This window comes from Herpailurus yagouaroundi, unplaced genomic scaffold, assembly GCF_014898765.1.
Source record: "Herpailurus yagouaroundi ecotype Mexico unplaced genomic scaffold, PumYag 196, whole genome shotgun sequence".
NCBI lineage: Eukaryota > Metazoa > Chordata > Mammalia > Carnivora > Felidae > Herpailurus > Herpailurus yagouaroundi.
In genome coordinates this window covers 2,581,364-2,595,148 of record NW_024412427.1, presented here as the reverse complement: position 1 = coordinate 2,595,148, position 13,785 = coordinate 2,581,364, and the positions used below count along the sequence as shown (strand labels likewise).

The window sequence follows — 13,785 nt, the reverse complement described above, 5'->3', positions numbered from 1 at the left end:
CCCTCTCCCGCCCCGCCGGAGCCCCGCCCCGCCCCCCCGCCGGAGCCCCCGCCCCGCCCCTCAGACCGGGGTAGTGTATTTCCTGGAATTCCTTCCTAGCGAGCGGCGGGGACAAATTCGAGCGCCCCCTGGGCCGTGGCCCGCCCTGAACCTCCGGCCCCGGGACGCAGTGTTGGAGCCACCTGTGGGCTCGGGCTCCAGCCGCCTGACTGGCTCTGCCTCCCTCTTGGCCCCTCGAGCAGCATTCAAGCTACCTCCTGGGCGCCTGCAGCGTGCCAGGCCCGACCTGGAAGCTGGGAACGGTGAGCGTCACAGACCTCGTGTGGCTTGCACTCTACTGGGCGAGACACAGGCTCATCACATAATCCCACAACATAAATGTACAGTCGGGGGCCTTAATGGGGACTAGCCGTGGCTTGCAGGTCGGCGAAGGCTTCTCTGGGTTTACTGGGGGGGGGGGGGGGAGTAGGGGTGGAGTGGAAGAGGGCAGCCCACGTGGAGAGGACATTCTCCAGGGCTCTGGGGAATGAACGGCGAGGAGGGAGGCATAGCAGATCCCCTCCTAGGCATTTACCCTTGAGAAACCCGCCTGCGTGCAGTCAGAGAGCATTTTCGAGGATGTTCACGGCAGCACTGTGCCTCACAGTAGACAGCACTGGAAACACCCCCTAATGCCCATCGCACGGAGTGGGCAAAAACTGGGATTTTCACTATAGAATGTTACACAACCGTGAAATTGAATGGACTCCAGCTGCAGAGAAGCTAGACGTATCTCGGAAACCACTCTGCATGAAGAAATAAGTTGCAGAAAAACTATGTACTCTATGATGCAACTTTTAGAATGTATGGTAAAAGCAAAACCAAATATATGCTTGTGTGGGCACATGCACATGTAGAAAAAACTTTTGAAGGGAAAGGTAAACACAAACTTAAGAATGTTGTCTCAGGGGAATGGGAAAGAAGGGGAAGAAGAGGAGTTCACAGGTACATTCTGGTTACAGGTGGCGGTTCAGTATTTGATAATGTTATAAATAAATTGATATATAAGGGGGAAACAGGGTGGGAAGTGGGTGGCATGGGGCTAGTCAGGTGAGAGCTAGATCACACTGGGGGGGTGTGAGACACGGTGAGGGATTGATTGGTCTTTGCTCCTGAGAGCACTGGAAAAATCAGTGGAGGGTGTAAATGGAGGCAAAACAGGATCAAACTTTTATTTGGGGGGAAAAAAATAGTCTTCAGCTACTCAAAGTATGGTGCGGGGATCATTGGCGTCTATTCCCTGGGGCTGATTAGAATGCACACTTCCAGCCCCCATCCCAGCCCTGCTGAACTGGAATCTGTATTTTAACAAGATTCCAGGTGCTTTGAGTGCACATGCATGTTACAGGTTAAGCCTGGGCTCGCTGCTGTGAGGGGAAAACATTGGCGGTGGGGGGGGGGGGGGAGTCAGTGGGGTGCAGAGGACATCCCTGGGGGACTAGAAAGGGAGCTACTGCAGTGGTCTAGGCAGAGTGTGGTGACAGTGGAGGAGATGGGGAAAATCAGATTCAAGTTACACTTACAGGGTAAAATCAGCTGGACCTGGACTTGGGTTGGGTTGTATGTGGGAGTGAGGGAGAGAGTAGGTCAAAAATGACCCTTCCAATACGTGGTTGGAGTCAGAGTTTTTTGCAAGACCCTTTCCTGGCTCTCCATGTAACTCAGGATAAGAATGGCTCTCATTTAGGGGCGTCTGGGTGGCTCAGTTGGTTAAGCGGCCGACTTCGGCTCAGGTCATGATCTCACGGTCCGTGGGTTCGAGCCCTGCGTCGGGCTCTGTGCTGACAGCTCAGAGCCTGGAGCCTGTTTCGGATTCTGTGTCTCCCTCTCTCTGACCCTCCCCCGTTCATGCTCTGTCTCTCTCTGTCTCAAAAATAAATAAATGTTAAAAAAAAAAAAAAAAAAAAAGAAGAATGGCTCTCATTTATTGAGACACATTTGGGGCCAGGTACCCTGGGAAGTGCTTTATAGGCACCATCCCGTTGAATCTTCGCAGCAATGCTGTGCAGTGGGAACAGACTTCCTCATTTTACAGATAAGGACACTGAGGCTCAGACAGTGGAACAGCCTGCTTAGCGCACATTGTGAGTAGCAGAGATGGAATTGAATCCGAATCCAGCTCTAGAGCCTTCATTCTCTGCCTTGTTACTGTCTCCCCAGCCCCTGTCATGACTTTCTGGTCCCTGTCCCACGTCTGTTCCTTGACTTCCTGGTGCGTTTCCCAGACACTAGTCAACCTGGGTGACTTGCTGGTGGAGTAAAGGCGATTGATCACAAGTTCTTTGCTGTTCCTCCCGTTGTGGCTTTCCTTCCTTCTGTATCTGGGCTGGATGGAGGGCCTTATTCAACAGAACACGATGGAAATGACATTCCTGGACTTTGAGCCTGGCTCATCAAAAGCCTGGCAGCTTCCACTGGGGCCTCTTGAACACTCTCTCTAGGAACCCTGAGTTGCTGCGTATGAAGTCCAACCACCTTGAGCCCATCCTGCTGGAGACCCCATGTAGAGCCACTGCAGTCTAGCTGAGCCCAGCCTTTCTACCACTCCCACCAAGAAACCAAACACACCAGGGAAGCCGTGTCAGACCCTCCGGACCAGAGCAGCCGCCAACTGAATTTGTGACTTCGGTCGTGCCATGTGGAACCGAAGAATTACCCAGCTGACCCCAACCCAAACTCCTGACCTACAGAGTTGTGGTATGTAATAAAATGGTGGTTATTTGAAGCCACTAAATCGTGGGGGATAGACGGTCCAGCAGAAGGAGATAACAGGAATGCTAGTGCCTGGCCACCCAGCCCCTCCAGTCTCTGCACCTGAGTTTATACCATTCTGACACCCGGAAAAGCCTTTTCGCAGATCCTGAACTATCAAAATTCTGCCTTCTCAAGCAGGTCAAACACAAAGAGAAACAATCAGGCTGTGTGCTGCCCGGCTTGTGTTTGCTCTTACGCACTGCTCCGTGCCAGGCAGCCCCCCCACTACATCAGCCGCTCTTGCCCTCTGACTTGGGTTTGGCCAATAGGGGGCAGCAGCAGGAGGTCAGAAAGCGGGAGGAGGGAGACGTCAGGATGTTTATTCCTTCTCTCCCCCCTTGCACAGTCAGCCACCAGGTCAGCTGTGTCTCTCCACCAAGGCCACAGCTCCTGGCAGGCGGTCCGGTCCAAGCCACACTGCCCACCTTCAAAGGCAATGATTCCTTTAGTTACCAGCCTCAGGCTACTGCTCCACCCCTTCTTGCTTTCCAGAAGCTCTGCTCTGGGTTTGAGTTCCCTGGAAGCAGAGGCTGAGGTGAAGATTTGAGTGCCAGGCAGTGTATTTGGGAAGAGGCCCAGGAAATGCAGGAAGACAGGAAGGGAGCCGATGCAGACGGGCTACAGGACCAGGCGCCTAGAGCTCAGTTGTGCAGCGAACTCTGGGAGACCAAGTAGAGTACGTGTCAGAGTTAACCCTGCTGAGGAGTGAGGAGGCTGGGAGGTTTATCTATCAACTGCCCTTTGACTTTGAGGACATTCACTTCTGGGCACTCTGGGCTTGCCCAACCCACTGGCTTAGCTTGTTCCCATGGCTAGAAAACACCAGGAGAAAGAGAAGGAGCAGGAGACTGACCCTGATACTACATGGCATGAGTGCCATGCAGAGGCGATGCTTAGGGCTCTCGGGCTGGGCCCTGACAGCCACGCCTAGCCACAGCTTTGTAAATCCCTTGTTTTTTCCCAGCTTTACTGAAGTATGATTGACAAATGAAATTGTAAGATATTCAAAGTGTACAATATGGGCCGCCTGGGTGGCTCAGTCAGTTAAGCGTCCAACTTTGGCTCATGTCAGGATCTCACGGTTTGTAGGTTCGAGCCTCGCGTTGGGCTCCGAGCCTGCTTGGGATCCTCTGTCCCCCTCTCTGTGCCCCTCCCCCGCTTGCATGCTCTTTCTCAAAATAAACTTTAAAAATTAAAAAAAAAAAAAAAAAACCAAAGTGTATATTATGATGATCTGATATAAGCATACATGTGAAAAGATTCTCCCCCCACCATCAAGTTAATTAGCACACTCATCATCATATATTTACCTCTTTGTTTGTTTGTTTTGGTGAGGACACTTATGTTTTACTCTTAGCACATTTCAACATTTCAGTTATGCAAAAGTGTTATCCACGCTAGCCATCCTGTTATACATTATATCCTCAGAATGTATTCATCTTCTTAATGAATATAATTCCTTTATTAAACTCCCCTCAATTATTCAGTTTGAGTGTTTGCCTGCTTTCTGCCGGGACCCTGGGTGATACAGGCTGGTCTTGACCTTCACATAAATACAGGGTAGGCCAATGTCTACAGAGTTGGAAGAGGGGTGGAGAGAGAAAAATCTAGCTCGGGATCTAATTCCAGCCAACAACAACAACAACAAATGAATGAATGAATGAAAACAGAGAACTAATGAATAAGAATTGTCATAGACTCTAAGTCTAAAGTTCTCTTTTGGCCAGCAAAAGAGCCGACGCAGGATTAAAGCGAGAGATGGCTGATGTCCCGGAAAAGACAAGAGCCCCGAATAAGGATCCTTGCCCCGTTTTAATTAGTATCGGAAGGCTTACCAACGTGATGGGTGTGTACAAAGAGACAAGGAAACTGGGAACGTTAACTTGGGCACGTGAGGAAAGAGGGGGGTTTTGAAGATATACAGTGTTTGGGGTCTGGGTCAGTATAAAAATCCGGGCGCCGGGCAGTCGGGAGGAAGGTTGTTTACAGTGGACGTGAGGCAGCACCCCTGTTTATCTTTGCCGAGGGGATGAGACAGATAGAGGAAATAGCCTCAGGGCTGACCAGGCACCTTGGCTTTTGTTAACCATCTCCACTCTTGGCTGCTTTGCCTGCGGCGGCAGTCCGTTGTCCAAATCACCAATTTACCTACCCTGGCCCTGTCCTCCTGGCAAAGCAGCTTTTCTGCCAGAGTACTGAATTGGGGTGCTTCCACCCTGAACATCTAATCTTGTTTACTTCATACACCTGTGTGCTGGGCACCTTTGTGCCATTCCTATTTCAGGCCTTTGCCTCTCCCTGTTTGGGGGGCTCTGCACCCCCTCTCTATTTTGGGGTGCTTTTGCATCTCTCTATTTCTGCACCTTTGTGCCTCTCTATTCTCGGGGTGCCAATCTGGTTTACCCAAACTCGGGTGCGAGCATCTTATGACTTTATTTCTTTATGCCTTGTTAACCCATTGGTGTAAACCCAGGGGATTCCTAAGCTTATCCCCCACAAAGAATATTCTAATTGGACACAATACTGATCAGGAGTATCATGTCCAGTTAAATTAAGCTGGTAACTTAGTACTACAGAACCCAATGTGATTGTTAGAGTTGGGAAGGGGAAAAGTTACAGAGACGAGAACCAGGCTTTCATGGCAGATTATCAGCTGGGGCAACCCTAGCTACTGTTACACATAGAATATTGTAGATACCCAGCAAATAGACTAGAAATAGAGTCCTTGCTTATATAACAGTTGTGAGCAGGTGGCAACTCTCTACTTGGTCCTACGACATGTGGGTCTCGGGTGGCCCTGGGGATCATCTTTATTCCAGCCGTTCATAGGGTGGAGAGAGTACTAAGGAGTGTAAGGGCTCCGAAGTGCACACATCACTCCTGACCACATTCAGTCCCCACAGCTGCCTCATGGGCCATACTGAATTGCGGGGAAGGCTGGGAAATGTAGTCCAGCAGTGCACCTGGGAAGGTGACCTTCCCATAAGACTTGTCATTGTATGGGGCGCCTGGGTGGCACAGTCGGTTAAGCGGCCGACTTCAGCCAGGTCACGATCTCGCGGTCCGTGAGTTCGAGCTCCGCGTCGGGCTCAGAGCCTGGAGCCTGTTTCCGATTCTGTGTCTCCCTCTCTCTCTGCCCCTCCCCCATTCATGCTCTGTCTCTCTCTGTCCCAAAAATAAATAAAAAACGTTGAAAAAAAAATTAAAAAAAAAAAAAAGACTTGTCATTGTATGTGTGTCAGAGAATTGTGTGACCTTGTCTAACCTTACCAGCCAGGTGGATAGTCTATAAAGGCAGGACAGGGTCAACTTATCCCGGATCCCCAGCCCTGACCCAGGGCCTGGGGGAAAGTAGGCACTTGCTACACGTTGGTGGAATGATAGGATGTAAGTAGGCAATTAAGGTTATTGTTGTCGAGCTTCTGAGGTATATGGGAAGCCTTTAATGAGCATGACCTCGTGTCCCAGCCCTGTGCAGGCTCAGGTTGCCTCGGATTAAGGGAGGGCAAGATGATGCCTAAGGAAAGAATTTCAAGACAAAGATAAACCCCTCCCTACCGCACACACTCATGCAAAATTTGTGTCACAATAGTAGCTACTATTTATTGAGCACCTATTTTATGCTGGTCGCTGTTATTCACGGGCATAGGATTTCATCTAGAGATCCCCACCCCACCCCCAGCAGCCCTATGATGTAGGTTCCATGATTAGCCCCATTTGCTGGTGGAGAAATCAAGGCTCGAAGTGGTGAAAGATGAAGCTGGAATTTGGGTGTGAATATGCTAAGACTCAGAGCCTGTGCTCTTGACCTCTACCAGTATCCAAGGGGATGCAGGGTAGGTTGGACAGCAGCCAGATCTGGGGGAAGAGGCCTGGGTAGGCAGGCGGGAGCCCTGGGTTCGCATCCGGCTCTGTGTGACTGAGGGCAGGTCACCTCATTCGTTTGGCACGTAGTTCCCTCAGTTGGCTCTGCACCAGGCACTGAGGATATGCAGAAAAAAAACCCATCCTCTCCATGGTTTGCTCCTGGGCAGCAGGGGAACCAGCATCATCAATTTGATTCAATGTGACAAGGGTCATCAACTATTTCTTCCTCCTCGGCTCTATTGTCTTCCTCTGTGAAACTTTCAGCAAGGGGTCGGGAAGTCAAGGGTTGCAAACTCAAAGACCAACAGAGCACGTTTGGAATGCAGACAGTCTGGAGTCCTGGCTCCACCGCTTGCAGCTCTGTGACTCAGGGCCGGTCCTCTCTGGGCCTCAACTTCCTCATCTGTTGAGTGGAGATAATACACGTACACACTGAGCTCATGGGATAACACATAGCCATCCCTGATTCATAGGATAACCCACATATATACCTAACTCGCAGCGTAACCCGTATACAAATCTAGCTCATAGGATTCTGTGGGCTAAGACACACGCGCCCAGACCTAGCTCGTGGGATAGTCCACAGACATGCCTCACTCGTGGGAGAGCAGTGGAAGTAAGGACTGTGCAGTGAGACGGCAGATGCCCCACAGAAATGCTGCTGTGCCGAAACGCGAATCCTCCGAGTGTTCAAGGAAATCCAGAAACCACACTTTCAATGTTTAAAATGTGTTCAGACAGACGGTGACTATACTTATCATGGTGAGCAAGAGTAATTTATAGAATTGTCAGATCAATACGTTGTACACCTGAGGCTACTAGAATGTCACAATTACACTTCAATAATAAATTTTAAACTTAATTAAAACCAAGAAGTAAAGCTCTAAGAATACTAATAAAATAATAAAGAGGGGCGCCCGGGTGGCTCAGTTGGTTGGGCAGCTAACTTTCGCTCGGGTCATGATCTCACCATTCTCGAGTTCCAGCTGTGCTGAGTACTCAGCGCCTGGAGCCTGCTTCAGATTCTGTGTCTCCCTCTCTCTCTTCCCCTCCCTTGCTCATGATCTCTCATGAATAAATTAAATAAATAAATAAATAATCTCTTTCTCTCTCTTTCTCACACACACAAAAATAAAGAAACATTAAAAAAATTTTTGTAATAAAGAAAAAAGTCACACTGGTAAGAAAAAAAAAGTGTTGGGGCACCTGGGTGGCGCAGTCGGTTAAGCGTCCGACTTCAGCCAGGTCACGATCTCGCGGTCCGTGAGTTCGAGCCCCGCGTCAGGCTCTGGGCTGATGGCTCAGAGCCTGGAGCCTGTTTCTGATTCTGTGTCTCCCTCTCTCTCTGCCCTTCCCCCATTCATGCTCTGTCTCTCTCTGTCCCAAAAATAAATAAACGTTGGGAAAAAAAAATTAAAAAAAGAAAAAAAAAGTGTTCAATACCTCCTGAATCTTAAAAACTTTGATTGAGCTAAGAAACACATCTGTGGGCCAGATTTTGTCCCTGGCCCTGTGGACTTCATAACAGCTAAAGTCTCTGCTGATTCTGGTCTCTGAATAGGAAAGAGGACAAGGAAGGTGTTGCCCCAACTCAAATTTAACCAGGCAGAATTGGAATCAGTTGCATACAGTAGAAAATTCTAAACTAATAGTAGCCAAAACAGGAAAGAAGTTTACTTCTCTGTCTTGTAAAAGATGTCCAGGGGCGCTTGGTGGTTCAGTTGGTGAAGCATCCAATTCTTGATTTCAGTTCAGGTCAAGATCTCACACACGGAACCTGTTTGGGATTCTCTCTCCCCCTCACTCTCTGCCCCTCCTCCCCTCTCAAATATAAATAAAATAAACATTAAAAAAAAGTACAAAGATGCGCAACGCAGGCTAGTATGGCAACTCTGTGCAGATGCCTCCTTCCATCTCTCTGCTCTGCCGTCCCAAGCATATGGCCTTTATCCTCATTGTCCAGCATGGCTGCTGGAGCACTGGCCATCACATCTGCAGCCCAAGAGAGCAGAGTGAAGGAAGAGCTCTCCTCTTTTAAAGATAATTCCTGATTTCCTCATGACACTTCCACTCTTATAGTCAAATGGCCATACCTAATTGAAAAGAAGACTGAGAAACGCTTATAGCCAGGAGGCAAGGTAGCTAGCTAAAATGCGAGGTCCACCTGCTCAAGAAGAGGAGACAATGAGCCATTTGTGCCACATCAAAGAACTGGGTGTGTGAGGAGGGTGTGTGGATGGGCGGAGGGGTGTTGCCAGGCTGCCAGATTCTGCCTTCTAGGCCTCAGGTGTCTTTAGAGCCCTGTCTGACCAAGAGAAGAAAATCAGAGAATGAGACAGAAAGAGGGTTGCTGAATATAATAATGAGAGCAACCACTTACCAAGGACCTGTTATATTCCAGGCTCCGCGCTGAGCCCCGGCAAACATCACAGATTAGCATCCCAGGCTCTCTCCTGGGTGAGCCTCCTGCTGTGAGGCGGGAGGTCCTGTCCTGCCTGTGCCAGCTGGGGAAGGAGACTTAGAAGTCCGCTGTCTGCCAGACAGATAACCACCAGCCTTTCTGTTTTCAGTCCTGCCCTACACCTCGGTCTTTGGAGGTTCTTGGTCTCTCTCATCCCTGAGCCTTTGATCTCCAGTTGTCTTGTGTCCTGATGGCTCCCCTGAACAGTCAGGGTTCAACTTTCTGGGTTTCTCAAGTCAGCCTACCATCTGTTTTCCAGCTTCGAGAGTTTGGTTGACTGTTCTCATCTGCTGTGAGCTCCTCACATGGTCTCTTTGTCCCAGTGGAGAGGTGTGCATTTTTAGAAACGCTTTTATGTCATTTTATTAGAATTTCAGAAAAAAATGGAGGCGAATAAACGTGTTCAGTCTGCCATGTTTAACCAGGAGCCTCCAGCCTGCATTCTTGGGGCGCCCTCAGCACACAGGGTTCTCTCTCGCTCTTAACCCCGGGGAATGTTTCTCTCTCGCCTCCATAGCCCAAACCTGCTTGTCAAGTGCGACAGCCTTGCCGCCCTCTTCTTTGTACTTAGGAAAAAGAAATCTCTGATATGGCTCATTTCTGAGAAGTCAAGTGTGGACGTTAACAAGTTAAAATTTGAAGGTGGGGATGAGAGTTAGTCATTTCTGAATTGGAACATCAGAGTAAATCTCCCTCCAAAGCAATATTTCCACTGTGTTTACAAGGGAGTCCAAAGTCAATGCTCAAGGGGAAAGCCAGGTAGAGCTACGCTTATCCTTACAAACGACTGAACACAGACACATTGCCTCTCGGTGAGTCTGACACAGTCACCATTTCCTCCAGAGTTTTCTCCCGGTGTCTTGGTGAAGTGCCTGCAGGAGATCCTGGTTTTGGTTGAGGAGCCATGTTCTATGAACAACACACACCTCCAGACCCTGGGACCCCCTCAGTGCACCGTGATGCTCGTGATGCTGGTAAGAAAAGGGGCACATGGTCCCCAAGAACTCAGGTGACCGACCGCCCTAGTTTGGTGGGACCGAGGAGTTTCTGGGGACACAGGACAGTTGCGGGGCAAACCGGATGGATGGCCGCCCTGCAGACTTGCTCCTCACACGCACTCCCGGGCGTGTGCTTGCTGCACACGTAGCTGAACATGCTTATCCCTGCTGTTACCACCTACCCCGGCGGATGGTGGAGTAGCTCAGAGAGTGCGCTCTGGAACCAGGATGCGGGGGCCAAACCCTAGCTCCAACACTCACCAGCTCTGAAGCAAGTCACTTTACCTCTCTCTGCCTCAGTTTCCTCATCTATAAAATGGGAATCATAGTCAGAACAAGTCTACTCCGTAGGTTTCTGCAAGGATCAAGTGAGTTAATAGAACTAAAGCACTTAGAATGTTTACAGGCCACCATCTCTTATCTGAAACCCTGATGTCTCAGGGCCCTCGTGTGTTTTGGGATTTTGGAAGCTTTTGGGTTTTAGAAAGCACACACCAGGGGCGCCTGGCTGGCTGGGTCAGTGAAGTGTTTGACTCTTGATCTCAGGGTTGTAAGTTTGAGCCCCACGTTGGGTGTAGAGATTACTTAAAAATAAAACCTTAAAGGGGAGCCTCAGTGGCTCAGTTGGTTGAACATCCAACTCTTGATTTTGGCTCAGGTCATGATCCCCCGGTCGTGGGACTGAGCCCCACGTCAGGCTCTGCGCTGAGCATGAAACCTGCTTAAGATTCTGTCTGTCCCTCTGTCCCTCTTCGCAGCTCACACTTTCTCTCTCTAAAAAAACAAAATAAGATAAAATCTTTTTTTTAAAAAAAGACAAAGCACACACCTTATGTTATGTAACACACCAGTGGGGTCTGGGTTAGCATCCCATAATTAAACACATTAATATTTCTGCAGAAAAGAATGTATGAATATTTATACATGTGCTCAGGTTAGATTTGGGGCACCAAATGAATTTTGGTGCTAACCTTATTTTGTTCAGAATTTCTTGGATTCAGAAGTACAGGGAAGGAGTTGTAGACGAGCACAGTTTGCTGGTGTTGTTGTTATTATTATTATTATTATTATTGAAAGAGAGAGCACAAGCAGAGGAGGGGCAAAGAGAGAGGTAGAGAGAGGATCCCAAGCAGGCTCCACGCTGTCAGCACAGAGCCCAACGCGGGCCCAAACTCACCAACCGTGAGATCATGACCTGAGCTGAAATCAAGAGTCAGATGCTTAACCGACGGAGCCACCCAGGTACCCCTGCTGGTATTATTGTTTAACGGACATCTGGTGTAGCTACCACACAATCGCTCCTTAAGGACAACTCAGGCTTTTGTGCCCAAGGTCCCCACTCGTTCCTGAAGCTTCCTAGTGGGGTCTTTCTGCGCCAGCAGCTGTGAAGGGACATTCTCTTTTCTTCTTTCTCTACCCAGACCCTCAGTGTAGTAATTTCTCTCTGTTCCTGTCAATATGCGGTTGGTGGGTGGTTGTTGGCGAAAGTGGCAGCTGGATGCAAATTCAAGTCCCCAAGCACCTTCCTGGGTCTGAGCTGGGGAGCCCGCTGGGCCCCGGTGGCCAGAGCAGGGGCGTGGGTGGTGGTCATCAGTGTGGAAAAGTGACGAGCAAGCTGAGCTTCTGGCAAAGCGGCCGTGGGTTCCGTGGGTCTGGTCTGGGAGGTGAAATGGCAAAGCCAAAGAAGGAGTCACGGCCCCTCAGCAGCCCCTGGGCATCCACAAAATCACCACCAAAGACACTGATTTACTTGCAGAAAAGTGTCAGAGGCGACTAGTTGGGGCGTGTCTGGGAAACGCACTCCGGGAAATGCATGCTTGGCAGGTTACTAGGGAGTTACTGTGACTTCAAGGAGCAGGCGAAGCCCCCCAGCACAGCCACTGGGAGAGGGCTCGCCTCCAACGGCTCTCCACCCTTCACAGAGTGCCCTCCCCGCCCTCCTGACGCACACATTCCTGGCACAACTGCCTCAACGGGATTATTTTGCAGATTGTTTCTTTCTGGGTGTGATTATCTGGGAAGGAAAATTGGCTTCTGCGTGTTTTCAGTGGAGCTTTGGCAACCAGGGACGTGGGCTCTTTCCCAAGAGGGAGAGAGAAAGGGAGGATTGGGGTCAGGCCTCCACGCCAGACGCAGGTCTAGCCCCTTGGGGAAGGCGCCTGATTTTGCCCGTAGGGCATTTCTGAGCCTTCTGCAAACTGGAATCAGAGCAGTCACGGTTCCCCCATCTTTTCACACCCTCCACTACATGGGGTGCCCCCTTCCCCTCTTTGCCACTTAGCTCCCCCTTTACCCCCAAAGGGCCCTAGACTTTGAACCTCTCCCTCTTTTTCTCACTTCCTCTCTGCTCGCAAGTAAAGAACTTAAGAAAGAATCCTGGACCAGGAGCCGTGAGACTTCAGTCCAAGTTCAGCTCTGCCCACCAATACACTGTGACCTCGAACTGGTGCCTTGTCTTCTGTGTGCCTCAATCAGGAAGACTGAGGTCAGGGATCAGGTGAGCTAGAAAATCCCGGCCAGGCTGAAAGGGGCAGCTTAACGTTGCCGCGTGGAAAAGGGAGCCCAGTGCTACCCGATTTCCGACTTTTCGGAAGAAGCTGTATTAGTCAGAATAGGTTGCCATAACAAGCAGCCCCAACGTTCAAGAATTTAAAATAGCTAAGGCATGTATCCTGGCCCCACCACAGTCCAACATGGGCCAGCCACGGGTCCTCCCCCCCCTCCCCACTCCTTTTGTCTGGTGGCTCAGCCACCGCCTAGGGCCACTCCCCAGGTCCTCCCCTGGACCCCCGCTGTCCATTCCGTGGCCTCCGTGCCAGGCGGCCTCCCGCAGGAGTCTATCGGTGAGGCGGCGGCCTCCCCCTCGTTTTGCACTCGCACAGCTCGTTCCACAAACATCTACTGCGTGCCTACTCCACGCCAGGCCCCACGACAGGGAAGGAGGACGGAGAACCACCAGGAAACCCTTCCTTCCCTTGAGGAGCTCACAGCTGTTTTGACCTCTGGGTGGAAAACAGTGTTGGATTTTTAAAACTAAATATTAGAGCTATTTGTCACTGCGTTACGTTTTAGCAGTGGCCCAGTCCTTAATCGAAAAGAAGGACTCCCTGAGGGGGAAATTCTAGGCCTAATGACTGCTAGGGAGGGCCCGGGCAGAGTCCACTGGTGGGAATGTCCCCTTCAGGCTCTAGGGTTCAGTGTGTGGGAGGGTTCAGGCAAGTGCTTCGCCCCAGCCTCAGCCTTCACCTCTGTGAAATGGGGAAAGGGATCTATCTTAGAGGCTGTAGGGAAATAAGAGAGCCACGTAGCACAGCTGATCACGGTGCGGAGAACACTGGAGATGCAACCCCCGCCCCTCCCCCCACCCCCTCCACCCCCCCGCCGGTCCCCAGCGACCACTGTAGTGAGTCAGGGCTGTTTTGGGGCAGGCGGCGTGTCAGTGTCAACCTTAATTCCCAACCAACATTTTCTGGGTGTGACCCTGGGCGAGGCCCTGGGGACGTGTAGTGAGAAGGTCTGGCCCCCATGACAGGAGCTTAGAGTCCTCGGGCAGCTGCCTTCTGACTTCTGTGGGTGTGAGGTTGGCCCTCACCTGACCCCTCACGGGGGTGAGCCAGCCCTAGCCCTCAAAGCGAGAGGCGGATGGGGGGATGCACGCGGATTCCA

General features: G+C 50.6%; 2 long non-coding RNA genes across 2 annotated transcripts in view; one reads left to right on the top strand and one right to left on the bottom strand.

Annotated features, from left to right (window-relative positions):
* Positions 1-2,594: 2,594 nt before the first annotated feature.
* LOC121012153 (uncharacterized) lies at positions 2,595-9,542 on the top strand. The gene is made up of 2 exons (XR_005781971.1): positions 2,595-2,736; positions 9,062-9,542. It is a non-coding gene; the product is annotated as an uncharacterized LOC121012153 (long non-coding RNA).
* Positions 6,371-13,785, bottom strand: part of LOC121012152 (uncharacterized) — a 40,794-nt gene continuing 33,379 nt past the window's right edge. Inside the window, exon 5 of the long non-coding RNA XR_005781969.1 lies at positions 6,371-7,063. This is a non-coding gene — a long non-coding RNA (uncharacterized LOC121012152). The remainder of the gene's footprint in view (positions 7,064-13,785) is intronic.